Source organism: Urocitellus parryii, chromosome 7, assembly GCF_045843805.1.
Source record: "Urocitellus parryii isolate mUroPar1 chromosome 7, mUroPar1.hap1, whole genome shotgun sequence".
NCBI classification, from domain to species: Eukaryota; Metazoa; Chordata; class Mammalia; order Rodentia; family Sciuridae; genus Urocitellus; species Urocitellus parryii.
This window is the reverse complement of record NC_135537.1, coordinates 152,573,615-152,587,496: the sequence shown is the minus strand read 5'-3', so window position 1 is coordinate 152,587,496 and position 13,882 is coordinate 152,573,615. Positions and strand designations below refer to the sequence as shown.

The 13,882-nt window shown below is 45.3% G+C and overlaps 1 protein-coding gene and 1 pseudogene across 9 annotated transcripts in view; one reads left to right on the top strand and one right to left on the bottom strand.

The window, feature by feature from the left end:
- The window catches only part of Msi2 (musashi RNA binding protein 2), a 366,811-nt gene that overhangs the window by 77,737 nt on the left and 275,192 nt on the right, over nt 1–13,882 (top strand). The gene's annotated exons all lie outside the window — the stretch shown is intronic.
- Nucleotides 12,300–13,444, bottom strand: LOC113195718 (N-acetyllactosaminide beta-1,3-N-acetylglucosaminyltransferase 2-like; annotated as a pseudogene).

The following is a 13,882-nucleotide window of genomic DNA, read 5'->3' as shown; positions in this document are numbered from 1 at the left end:
TGCCTAAATTGGACCAGCGGGAGGCCCTTTATTCTGATTCCTTCCAGCATTTTAAAGTGCTTCTTAACTTTCTGGCATACCACGCTGCTCCAAGTTCCTCTCATGCCTGCCCTGCCCCAGACCTGGAGTTAGTCATTTCTCTAAGGAGCCCGTTTCTTTTAGTGAGGAATGGATTTAGAGGCCAAGATAAATCAGTGTTAGTAGATCATCTTTGCTGGTTGTTACTGGGGTATCTTTGCTTTTAGGCCATTTCAGCGGAGATCTGGGAGACATTTGTATGTAAATGTACACACACACACACACACACACACACACACACAAGTCAAGCATCCACATTATTCCTCCAGTCCTGGCTCTTCTGCCAGAGTCCTTTTGTGCCTCCTCAATCTCTGTCTCTGTGAGGGCCCTGTCACCCTCAGCACTTTACTAAGCTTGCACTTTAGCACATCTAAAGCAGGGTCAGCATGGTGTGCCCAGGCCACTGTGGAAGACTGACCTGTTGAGTGTTCAGGGCTTGTGCACTTTGCTCATCCATTCAGATCCTGTGGGCATGAACTCCTGGGCTCGCTCTCCCCACGCCCTGCACATGGGCACGGTTTGCTTCCAGCCTCAGGGTTTCCTCCTCTTGCTGTCCCTCTTGTTCATCTAATCTTACTCAGCTTGAGAGAAGGGCTGTGACTTCCCTCCTACCCTATCTCCCCTCCCTGGAGACAACCAACCTCAGTGTTTTCTAGTTTGTCTTTCTTGCTCTTCTTTCTGTAAAGATAAACAGATATGTGTCTATTTCCTCATTTCCCCTTCTTTCTTGCGCAGGAGGTAGCATAGCACCTGCTCTTGAAGGCATTGCCTTGTGTTTTAAAATGAGCTCATGGCAGGGTCCCATGCAGAGCAAACAGGAAATGCAGCAGTCCTACCTTGGTGGACTCCCTTTGTTGTGATAGGTGCATCTTTTTGAAATAGAGGAATGGGTGGCCGATGGAGGAGGAGGAGAAAAAGGAAGGTCAAAGATGAGAGATGAAAAATGTTAGGTTCGTACCCCACAAATGCTGCTTTTTATCAAACTTTTGTGATTTTTTTTTAACCATATTCTCAAGGGATGTGTTTCACAATTACTAAATATATTTTTATATTGATTTACTCTGTGACCATAAGAACATTTGTTTTAAAGAAGATTTCACATCGCTACTGTAAAGGAGAAACAGCTATTACTTGTGTACGTGCATTTCTTTTTTTCATTTTTAAAATGGGTACATTATAATTAGTCATAACAGTGGGATTGGTTGTTACATATTTGTGTATGCACATGACATAATTTGGTCAGTTTCACCCCCTACTACTTCCCTTTCCCTCCTGTCATCCCTCTCTCTGGGTTCCTTCCTCTACTCTATTGGTCTCCCTTGTAGTTTCTTTTTTTTTTTTTTAAAGAGAGAATTTTTTATTATTTATTTTTTAGTTTTCGGCGGACACAACATCTTTGTATGTGGTGCTGAGGATCGAACCCAGGCCACACGCATGGCAGGCGAGCGCGCTACCACTTGAGCCACATCCTTAGCCCTCCCTTGTAGTTTCGTAAGATCCCCTCTGCTTGATTTTTTGGGAGTTGCATAAAAATTGCAACCTTTTGGAATTTAAAAAGTGTAACAGTGAAATAACCCCTTTTAATATTTATTCTTAACAGGAATTGAAATGTGAAAATAATGCCCATTTTTTTTAAGTATTTCTTAATGAAGACGTAAACTCATTGAATTCATTGATCTCATCCATTGATTTAATATGTGCAATAACCTACGACTGGGCCTCTCAGGGGATTTGAGAAAGCTCTGTCTTACAGAGGAATGAAATAAAACTGTGAATGTGGTAACTGTAGTCCAAACTAGATGAGTTTAAATGCTTTTAAGACCACAAGATATTCTTTGTTGTTGTTGTTTGAATCATTGGATAGGACATTTTACAAAGGGTCTTAATTTATACAGTGTTTGAACAGAATATAGAGAGTGGTACCAGGCGTGTGTGTATGTGTGTGCGCATGTATTTTGAATTTACCTTGGTTATCTTTAAAATGATGCCTTAAGGATTCAGGCCACATCTTAGCCATGCCAGACACATATCAGTAATGTCTCTGCCGTGGAGTTCCATATAGAAAATTTGCCAGCATCTTACCAAGGCCAGCTTCTCAATGAAGCAGCCCGTAGACAGTGTTCCTGCTCACTGTTGTTCCTGGAAATGCGCTGTGACCGTCCTGGTCCTTCCCATTGCCTTATTGCCATGGGTAATAAGGATGTGGTGTGTCCTGGACTAAGATTCTAGCAAAAGAGTGGGAATTGGTATACTGAGTACTCTATAGTGTATTATCATCAACATTTGAATTATGAGACCTAGACTCCAAAATAGCTCTTTAAAAATATCTTAAACATTGTTTTTCAATAATGAATGCAACATTACAGCAGCAATTTTCAAATTCTAAGCAAAGCAAAGGAACACGTCCACCCACCATCCTGCCTGTGGGTCACGTTGCTTTCCAGGCCGTCCCCGTGCGTACAAACCCTTGGTGTAGGCGTTTCTGAAGAGCAGATGTACGCTCTTCCCTTGCTCTTCCCACTTAGCATTGTGCGTGGTGCGGCCCCTGGCTCTTTTATCGGGTTGTCTGTCTTCATCATCGTGACTAGGGTGTTCAGTGAGGTCAGCACCACAGCTTCCACAGCACCCCTGGAAGCAGAGTGGTAGAGTTGGATCTTGGGGTTCCTCCTTTGGCAGAGTAGGTTGTCTCTAGTTTGCCCACAATGTGTGCCCAGTGGAATTAGCTGTGGTTGATGTCATTATCGGTCGTCTTCAGGTGGTCTTAGCGCACTGTCCGGCTCTCAGGATGTTGGCTGAGTGTTCTTTCCTTCTCTCATTCACTGAACCAACACTACCGGCCTTGCCCTCTGCCGGGCCCAGGGCTGACTGTGGGGACGCAGCTGGGAGCAAGATAAGTGCATTTGGTCCCTGCCTTCCTGGGGCTCACGGTTAGGTTCCTCTGTGCTTTGCTGCATGTTCAGCCCTTCTTAGTCTACTCATGGGTGCACGCACTGCAGCCGGTGGGGAAGGTGACATTGCTATAGGAAACACCTAGAATCTGCTCTGCTTTCTTAAATGCGGAGTTCTTCACATGCTTTGGTTCTTTCCTAGTAGCACAAGTTGCTTGCAGCGTATCTCACACCTGCTCCAACATATACCTGTGCCACTGAGTGTGCGGACTGTTAGACCAGGGAGCTGAGACGGGAGTCCCGGAGGTGAGCAGGTAGGGAGGGACAGGTACCTAGGCTGCCCCTGGGACTAGAGACCACTACTCAGACACCGGAACTCTCAGATTTAGGATGCTTTTGTAGCCAGGGAAGATGCCCTATGAGGGAGTGGTAGCATTTATAAGGTGGTGTCCCTTTCCTCTCCAAGTCACATTCCCTCTCGGTGTTCTGGATTCTTAGCTTCTGACTGTTTGAATTAGGAAAGGTCTGACATTGTTTCTACTTGTTTGAGTGAACTCTCTGAGGTGCCAGTGTGCTGCCTGCAAGACGCCCATTTCAAATTATAGACCCAAAAGCTTTATCTCTAGTTCAGAGCTTCACGTCCTGGCTAGCAGACCAAGGAGATATTTGGGGGCACAGAGAAGTTTTCTCACATCTTCTGAAAAACACTAGTCTCTGGCTGGCCCTCCATCGTGGTTCCTGGCCGACCACTCCTTTGTTCTGTTCCAGGATCCAAGGCCTGAGATGAGGGGGTCCAGGCTGCTGCCCCCTCGAGCATCCCCCTGTCCTACTGTTAGGACCCTCCTCTGCCACCTGCTTCTCCCTTTCTGAATGAATGCTGTTTGACTCCTGACTCAGCACTGGAGATGTGCGGAGTGTGAATATGTGTGTGTGTATGTGTGTGCATGTATGCATGTGCCTGCATGGGCATATGTGCATGTGCCCCTGAGCTCATTGGAGAGGTGGAGGAGAGCAGCTCTGGAAAATGAAGACTCAAAGGAAGAGTACAGGAAACTCAGAGGTTCTCCATTGGCACAGGTGGGGAAGAACATTGAACTCTTCTTCATAATTAACATTTATGAGTGATTCTGACAGCGATTAAAGAAATAGGGGAAAGCTGTCAACATACGTGGCCATTATATATACTGGGGGGAGAATAAAGAGGAAAACGAAATGCTGTGGTGGATTGGCTTTCGAAAGGTGAATTGTGTGCTTCTGTGTCTAGGTACTGTGTAGTGAGTAACAGTGATTATGAATACTTCCGTAGGCCAATAGGTCACCTTTTATCAGTTTAATTACAGTTGTCAAGTTGGTACACATGCATGCTTGTGTTCCAACCTGTCTGCTTGCAACCAAGAACAATAAAAAGGAGTTAACACTGGCCATGGTGGGCTTTTTAGCAGAGGAATGTTAGAATTTATTTTACTTGAAGCCTTTTTAATCCACTTTCAGGACACACACACACACATACACATACACACTCTCACTTGCTCGCTCTCTCGCACATATGTATTTATACCCGAAAACCCAAATGACAGTAGGAAACTAAGAATTTAATATTTAAGCCCAGGAGTATTGTAGAATCCAGTAGCACCTGAACATCTCCTGAATACACTCTTGTTTGCTGCCTTTGTAGAAGAATTAAAGTCATCTAGTGGTTCTGGTGATGTCACTTCAGTGGATTCTTGCTGACTGATGCCACGTGAATTATAAATGAACCATATGGAACCGCTTTATATTAAGTAACTTATGTGTTCCACTGATAGTTATTTAGGTTGTAAACTTCTCAAAATCTGTTGTTAATGATTGGTGTGTTTTCACCTGGGGTTGTTAATGCTCCAGTGCCTGTTGTTAACAGTGCCAGAAATAGGTGTGTGTGTGTGTGTGTGTGTGTGTGTGTGTGTGTGAGAGAGAGAGAGAGAGAGAGAGAGAGAGAGAGAGAGAGAGAGAGTGTGTTTTCACGGGAGGATATTACTGTGAACCATATTTCATGGTCTGATAGCTTTTATTTTTTTGCCTTCGATTCCAGACACAGTGCTCTGGAATAGCAGTTTTAGGGATTATGTTTATTTGTCCTAAGCGAATGCCAATTTCCAGTTTGTCCAGGGAAGGGATGTGTCTGAAAATACATGGAGTGCTGGATGGAGTCACCCTGTGATTGGCCTTCAGAGTCTGCCCGTTGCTTAGGGTCAAGTCTCAATGCCTCAGTTCCTGCTTCTGGTGGCTGTTGATGCCTCTCTGCCCTTGCTAATGGGGCTCTCTGGCTTGGGGTGCACTTCCCTCCATCTTGCTTATCCAGCCGGCTGCTGCCCCACTGGCCTGTGAGCTGCTCCTGGTCCTCGTCCTCTCCTCCTGTGCTTGATGTGCTCTGCTCGTCCCGTCAGTACGCATGACACTTTTCAGACTGAGGTTCACCCACGGCCTCATCAGCCAGGGTTCCTGTGGGGACAGAACAGTAGGGGAGAGGGTAATGGAAAGGACTGACTGTTGAGAGGAGAAGGCTCAAGAAGGAACGAGGAACAGGCACCAGCGCTCTGCAGAAGTCCCCCAGGCCCCAAGGGGCAGGGGAAGGGAGCCTCCACTGGAGTTCAGCTGTGAGGAGGGCTGCCCTGCAGGGCTGTGGGTACAGAGCAGAGGAACACGGCCCAGCAAGCAGGGACGGCGGGGAGGCCGTCTTCTTCCTAGCGTCTCCTGATGCTGACTCATGTGGGCCAGGCCCGGCCTGAAGGTAAAGAGGGAGGGAGCCCTGAGACCATCCTGTGGAGGTCCTTCCTGCAAGGCCCTGGGCAGCAAGAAAGAGAGCAGCAGTGGTTCTGGAGGTCAGAACAGAATAAGCAGCACCCCTCACCTCCCCACCCCCCGTCATCCCAGGAAGGGCATTGGCCCGGTCTCGCTGGCCCTGAAGTCCCGGGGCCTGTTGTGGGGGTGCTCCCTCCCTCATCTCTGTCATATTTTCAGCCACCACAGGTCAACGCACCTTCCTCTCCCTCTAGGAGTTTGCTGTTCCTAGGCCTCTTGTATGTAAATTCTGGACCCTTCCACCAGTTCCAGTGCCTGCTCCAAGTTTGTGTTGGAGGAATGAGGGGCCGAGGGAGACAGTCAGTGAACATGTGATGCAGTCCTGAGGTGGAGGGCCATGCAAGCCCAGCTTCTCCATCCTTGTATTCCTTTCAGACCCTAAAGGTACAGGAGGCGTCTGAAGCGAGGCCCAGGAGGGCAGGAATTTCTTGTCTGGTTGGTTTGCTACTATGTTCCCCGCACAGTGCCTCTGCACATAGTGGGTATTTTGTCAGCAGATGTTTGTCAAGTGAGTGACTCTGGATGTGAAGGCATGAACCTGCATTGTTCCTTCTTTAACCAGCTGCCTTCTGGGATTCACCAATGCATGATGTCTTGGGACACCATCTCTCTTTTGGAACCTGAGACCACTTTGATATTTTCCCGAGTAGAGAAATCTGTAGCCTGGAGTCCTGTTTGCAGTAGTCTACCCTTATCCGCAATGTTTAAGGATCCTCAGGTGCCAGAAACAGCAGATGGTGCTGAACCCTGTGGGTTCGAATCCTATGATAACAGTTTAATTTACAAATTAGGGATAGTAAGATTAATAATAAGAAGTAATAACAAAAGGGCACAGTTTTAACAGTATACTAAAATAAAATTATTGAAAATGTACAAATTGTTTATTTCTGGAATTTTCCATGTAATATTTTTGACCACAGTTGACTGTCGGGTCATTGAAACTGTAGAAAGTGAAATTCAGATAAGGAGAACCACTGTGTTCTTTGATTTCTAGAATTTAGAAGCCTGGACAGAACCCTTGGTATTTGCTCCTCTCATTTGAGACAGGAAGGAGAAGGGAAAACAGGATGTAAGGACTTTGGTGGGTGGAAGGGAAGCAGATGAAGGGGGCTCCCAGGTGGTAGGTGGCCGGGACCCTTGTTTCTAACGGGTCCACGTGTGGTTGGCCTTGCCCACGGGCAGCACCACGCCTGTCTCTTTGCTCTTCTGCTGGGGTCTGTGATTCTAGCAGGAGGTATGCAGGTACCCTGGATGGGAGGTGAAGGGCAGGACCAGAGGAATAAGTGTCACCTAATCCCTGAATGATTGTCCTTTGTGATGGCTGTACCTGGACGGGGTTCTAGGCCTCAAAGGACTCACGTTGGTGTGTGCAGGCTTCTCTGTCTCTTCCTGGCCTGTGTTAACTTGGATGGGGCCCCTTAGGCCAGCAGTTTGCTCAGGCCAGCAGGGCTCCTCCTGGGCCCCCTCTTGGGCCGCTTCAGCCCTCTTGGCACTCAGTAATTTCACAGGGCGGTGCAAGGATCAGGGTGTGGAAAGCAGGAAATTAGTAATGACTGGACTGGGTGAGGGTGACTCTTGTAATTTTAAAGCAATGCTTAAAAATCAGTTGGTTCTCTGCTCTGCAGCTTTATTCTGCTGAAGCCAGAGAGCAAAGTCAAGATGGAGAATTTCCCACTGTGACGCCTTTTATTTCTGGAAAGTTGAGTCATTTAATGATGATTTGGATATCAACAGCCCACTGGCCCATCCTTCCCCACACAGCTCCTGAAAATGTGCTCCCTTCCAGAGAAGGACATATTTCGTTCCTTTAGTGTCTTGGCAGCTCCAGTAGAACTTGGGCTCTCATGTGTTTCCCAGACCATTACTGGACTTTTGCTGGCTGAGATGGGGTGAATTTTAGCCTTAGCCCACGGCTGCCACAGACGTCATCCTTGGGCCAACTGCCGGTAGAGTTAGAGCGGGCGTGGCTGTGCTTGCCCCATTGGATGGAGGCTTGTTGATTGATCTGACAAGGTTTCAAAGTGCTACTCCTATTTTTTTGTTTTGTTTTGTTTTTTGGGGGGGCATGGGATATGTGTGGCAGCGTGGAGTCGGGGGGATTGTACTAAGGACCCCTGTGTCCTGGAGGACCCTTGATAAGCATGTGGCTAACGAAAGCCCTGGTGCACTGATGTATGGTCCTAACAGAATAAACAAAAGTTCCTAAGAGCGTCTAAGGTAAAATGCGGGCAGTTACATCTTTAGTTATTTATTTAAGGACTGGGGGAGATGGAGGCTAGTGTTCGTTGTCATTTCACCTGTAGGGATATTTGCCGAGTTAAAAAAAATACCTATTTCCTCTGCAGAGTTTCATCTCAGTGCTTTCAATAGATTGCAGATTTAATCAGATTCCCCCCCCCCCCCCACTCTCCCTTCTAGGTCCCAGGACATAAAGATCACTTTAGGACTTGGTCATCTTCTTGTTTCCTTGCTAACAATTAGTCCTGGATGGTGCCAGGGTTGAACTGACCTGTTAAGTCTCCTTTCCCATTTTAATGAGTAGTTAAGTCAATGGCAGGGGTTGACAAACTCCTCTTCTCTTTGTAAAGGGGCCAGATAGTAAATATTTTAGGCTTTGCAGGCCAAGAAGCAATATTGAGGATATTATGTAGATACTTACACCATAACAAGAGAGAAAACAAATTTACACAAACTTTTCACTGATGAAATTGAAAATACAAGAGCAGTAATTGAGTACGGCTTTTTTGTAATACCAGTTTGTGGTTGAGAAGAATGGGTATTATCCCGGGGAGGTATTGTTTTGCCAAATTGGAGTTCAGAGTTATCTTTTTGTATTATCAAATCAGTTACAGGTGTTCATATAAAGGCAGATAACAGACCAGATTTGGCCTGTAGGCTGCAGCTTGCCAGCCCCTGGTTAGCAGCATAACTAGTTGTGGGGTGGAGCGCCTACAGATGTAGGCCTCGGGTTCTAAGCTGTGCCTTGTGGGAGTGGCTGGAAGGCGTTGTTTGGATGCCATGGTACTGGAATTGTGTTTATTCAATACATAGTGGCAGAGGCCAGGCACTGGGTCTATCGAAGTGAACCAAATGGTCAAGGTCCTTCCCCTTACCTTCAAAGTTGGAGGAATGATAAGTAAATATAAAATATGATTTCATAGTGATGAGCATTGTGGAAGAGTCAGGTGAAGGGAATATAAGCAACGTTGGAAGAGTTGTTTTAGCGAGCACCTCTGTAGGACGTTGTGATTTGAATATGTCTCCCCCAGAGTTCATCTGCTAGGTACTTAATTCCCACGTTCTTATGTTAATGGTATTTGGAGTTGGGGACTTTGGTAATTAGGATTAGATGGGGTCATGAGGATGGAGCCCCCATGATGGCATTAGAAGAGGAAAGGAGCCATGTGCACACCTGTAATCCCTGCCACTCAGGAGGCTGAGGCAGGATGATTGCAAGTTCAAGGTCAGCCTCAGGAACTTGTGAGACCCTGCCTCAAAATAAAAAATTAAAAGGTCTGAGGATGTAAGAAGAGGACAGGGGAGGTCAGAGCTGGCATGCTTACTCTATTTGGCTATGGGATGCTTTCTGCCACCTTATGAAGGAGCAAGAAGGCTGTTACCAGGTGCTCCAGAGATGCCAGCATCATACTCTTGGATTCATAAGTTGCTAGGTTCATGGACCAAGATATCCAGAACCCTGAGTTAAGTATTCTTTATAAATGAACAGATCTGCCAGGCACTGTGGCGAACACCTATAATCCCAGCAGCTTGGATGCTGAGTATCATGAGTTCAAAGCCAACCTCAACAACAGCGAAGCGCTAAGCATCCGTGAGACCCTGTCTCTAAATAAAATACAAAAAAAGGGCTGGGGATGTGGCTCAGTGGTCGAGGGCCCCTGAGTTCAATCTGCAGTTCCCTGAAATGAAATAAAATAACACATCTCAGATACTTTGTTAAAGAACCAGAATACTAAGGCAGAGAAGAAGTCGGGTTAGAGAAGGGAGTTAAGGGAAGAACAGCACCACCCAAGTTTTGGGGTGAGACAACAGCAAATAGATGTCTTTTAGGCAGGAAGAAGCTTGGTGAATCTGAAGCCCTGGGAGGGCAGAGTGGTGGAGTGGAGGGGCCCGGAGATGAGAGGAGGCCAGGGCCAGATAAGAGGAACCTTGAAGCTCATACAAAGGAGCTTGTGATGGGACATCCAGGGAAGGCCTGGGGCCAGAGAGTGATGCAATATGATTAACTGTTGAAGAAGATCACTCCAGCTGCTGGCTAGAGAGAGGACTGGAGAAGGCAGGGGTGGGAGTGGCTTTCTGGGGCCACAGAATTTAGTGTTGAAAATAGAGATAGTCTGACAACTGTGGCGACTGTGGTCAGCGTGCATTCCATATAGTCTTCTGGGTCATATATAAGTCACGATCCTTTTTTGGTTTCAAATGACCAGACTCAAAGTGAGCTCAGGGAGAAAAGGGAATAAATTGGCCCATGTAACTGTTAAGTCCAAGGGTTTTCCTGGCTTTGTTACAGCTGGTTCCAGGGGGGCACACATGATATCATTGTGGCTCTCTCCGTTCCTCATCTCTCCCCTCTCCTCCTCTCTGTGGGTTGGCCCCTTTCCCTCTTTTTTGTAGATAAATGTTTTCCATTTTGTTGAAGATGGCCCTCAGGATCCTGGGTTCCCATGGCTTGGCAGGGCTTCCCGCCTCTGCAGAGCCTGTGCAGGAAAGTACACTGATTGGCTTTACTGGGGTCACAGACCCAGGTCTTAGACCACGCTCCATTGACAGTCCCATGAGAACCAAGTTGGCTCCCAAGGTCAAGGGTTTCCAGTGGTCTGTCCTCTTTGGACTCCCTCATTTTTCTCTTCCTTTTCCACTGGGGACCTTTCAGTGACTATGCCCCTGGACCTTTTTGAGACTTAGTTTCCTTTTCTTCAAGTCACTGAGTTGCTAGGTTCATGGACCAAGACATCCAAGTTCTTGGGAAGATGCAGAGTGCCCTGTAGGGTATGGCTGTGAATTGGTCTTTTAAAAGTCTTTTGCTCAGGGAAGAGAGATGAGAAGCAAGGAAGATGTTGTGTTTTCATTCTGGACCTTTCTACCTGTATATGCCAGCTCCCACCTCTGTATAACTTTTCTTTCAGGGCAAGCATATTTCTTCATTTTTATCATCTTGATAATTTTATGCCCTGGTTGGATTTTTTTAATTCAAAAAATAACCATTAACTTTATTGAACATGTTACACGATAGAATTTAAAGTACCATGCTCTAGGGAAATATTTCACCAACAACATTGTGTACAAATAAAATATCACACAAAACATATTTAAGAAAATGTTTTTGTCTTTGATTTGAACAATAAGTAAAAACTTAGGCACTTCTGTACTGAGACAGGGAAGCTATCACTACTCCAAATGATAATGTTGTATAAGCAACATGTGAAAATATGGCAAGAATAGAATTCCAGAGTTTTAAACTGATGGACCATGTAAGAAAAGGTCTGCAACTTCAGACCTTTCACTTCAAGTTCAAAAGTGACATTTTTTTCCCCCTCCTGGTCCACAGTGAAAATTCATAAGCCCATATGGTTGTCATGGGCAAGTCAATTTCCGGGTTAGCCATTATGGAATCATAATAATTATTTCAAAAACATCAAAATCAGATGATTATTCAGATACCACCCAGCAAACCACACACACACACAAAATTAAAACTCACTCTCTCCTTATGACCGTAAATCACAACAAGGTAAAACTGGATGTGATTCTCATTTTGCAAAATTAACTAATTAAATGGAGATAAGAAAATACTTCTGGGTGACAGGAAATCTTGACTGAAGTCCATTTTAACAGGTAATATAAAAAAATTCATCCAAAATTCATGAAAATAAATGTAATTCCATTTCACAAAAACCACTGGGTCATGCATAGCAAAGTCTTGGCAGCCATTAGATTCATAAACACCTGAATTAGATAAATCAGTCATGATAATGGAAGTGGGAATATTATCATATAAAAGAGCAAAACAAAAATAACTTACAATGATCACATTCCAGGAACTTAAGATTTCAGATGAGAAAGGAGGATACTTAGAAAATAATGGCTGCAAGCCAGTAGAAAAGATCAGAACCAATCATTCCACCATATCATCTATAAAAATTATTAGCTTCTGCTTTCCCTTGTCACAAAAGCATTGAGTGACTTGGAGGCCCTCAAATGGATACTACTTACAAAGGTAATTCTGATGATTTAACATAGAAATTATCCTAATGTGAGCAAACAACATAGGAACTAGGCAAGATAGGTCTTTTGATGCAAAATTTAGCCTATATATATTTCAGCATTTCATTTTATTAAAATTTTTTTTTTGTTGTTGTAGATGGACACAATACCTTTATTTTATTTACTCCTTTTTATGTGGTGCTGAGGATCAAACCCAGTGTCTCACATGCTAGGCAAGTGCTCTACCACTGAGTTACAACCCCAGCCCCTATTTCAGCATTTTAAATGCGCATTTTGCAACTGAGACCAAATATCAATCATCTCTTGAGGTTTTGTACTGTGTACTAACATCAGATCTATGTAAGAGCAGATATCATTCTTGTTTTTCTTCTTGATATCAAATATCTTGAAGCCCTTGTACTTTTTTTGGAATGAGGCTGAGTTTCTGAAGGCACATTCCAGTGTAAATGCTATCAATAGGTTAGAGATGGACCTGGTCAGTTATGTTGTACAGCCTTAGACAGGACTCTGCTTTCCCCTGCATCAGGTGGGTAGACCCCAGAGAACATAACCTCTTGAAGGTAATGCTTCAGTTTCTTGACTTGATGAGGGCCAGCATTGTAGATCACATCACCTGTAAACAAATCTTTGGCTTTGTGCTTGGGTAAGCCGTTCAGGTAATTCAGGATGTGAATGGTATTCACACAAACATCATCATTGCCCTTGAAAAGGAGCTCAGTGTCAGGGCAGGAAGTGCCTACCCACCTGAGAAACAGCACTTCCTTCAGAGACAAGTTGAACAGAGTGTCTCCATAGTTCCATGTAAGAATGTCTTTGCACTTCTCACTCTGAAATTTCAGTACTCTGAAAGGTCAGGGTGTGGCCCAGCAAGAAGACTGGTTCTCCACATGAGTTTCTCTGCCCGAGGCCTTCCAAATGGCTGGCCTTCTGGGAAAATGTGGAGTGGGAGACTTCATCGCCAGCAATAAGACATGTTACTTTGCACGTTCAGTTGATCTATCTATAAGCAGTGAATAATTTCTACAACTCAAATACAGGAGAAAGTCTTTCAGTCTGTTCAGCAAACTTTAAAAATCTGTCATAGCTGACCTCTCAGGTCAGGTTCACAATAATTCAGATGACTTATTTTCAAAGACCGGTATACATTCCCCCTCTGGTTGGCCAACATGCTCAGAATAGGATTGTACTGCTTGTTCAGCTTTTCTCCTTCTCTGTTCCAGTAATGCATGGGAAGGAAAGCTAAATGACTCCCAGAATCTTTTTGGAGGGTATTATTACTTTCCCATTTCCATTTTTCCCCCTTTGGCAGCTGCTTTTGGAAACTTCCACAGTCAAATGAAGTCATTTGCCATTATCAGGATGCCCAATAACTTGATTCTTCGACGTCTAACACTCATTTCTCATATCTTGTCCATGAGCAGCACCAGTTCGGCTGGGCAGGGGTGAGAGAGCCCAGCAGCATTCGCGTGCACAGGGCTCAACCTGGCGACTCAATGCTCTGTGCTCGGGGCTGGGTGCCGGGGGCTGGTAGTGTCTGGTGTGCTCCGTGCTGGCTCGCTTCTAGCACTTGTTGCCAACACCACCACCGTTATGCTTCTCTCCTGTTCCGCCCCGACCTCCACCTTGGTCCCTGCCCAACTCCCCTGGTGGGATCTTAAGGAGAAATCCTTGGGTGCAGATGCTGGCATGGGAGAACCACCCCAGATTAAGACAGGTCGTGTTTTGTCCGTCAGCCACAGCACTCAGCAATTTGACATAGACATTATTTTAGATTTGCAGAGAGGAAAGGACAGCCCGTTCTATATTGATAAGATTTCAGCAAGACTCAAAAAAAA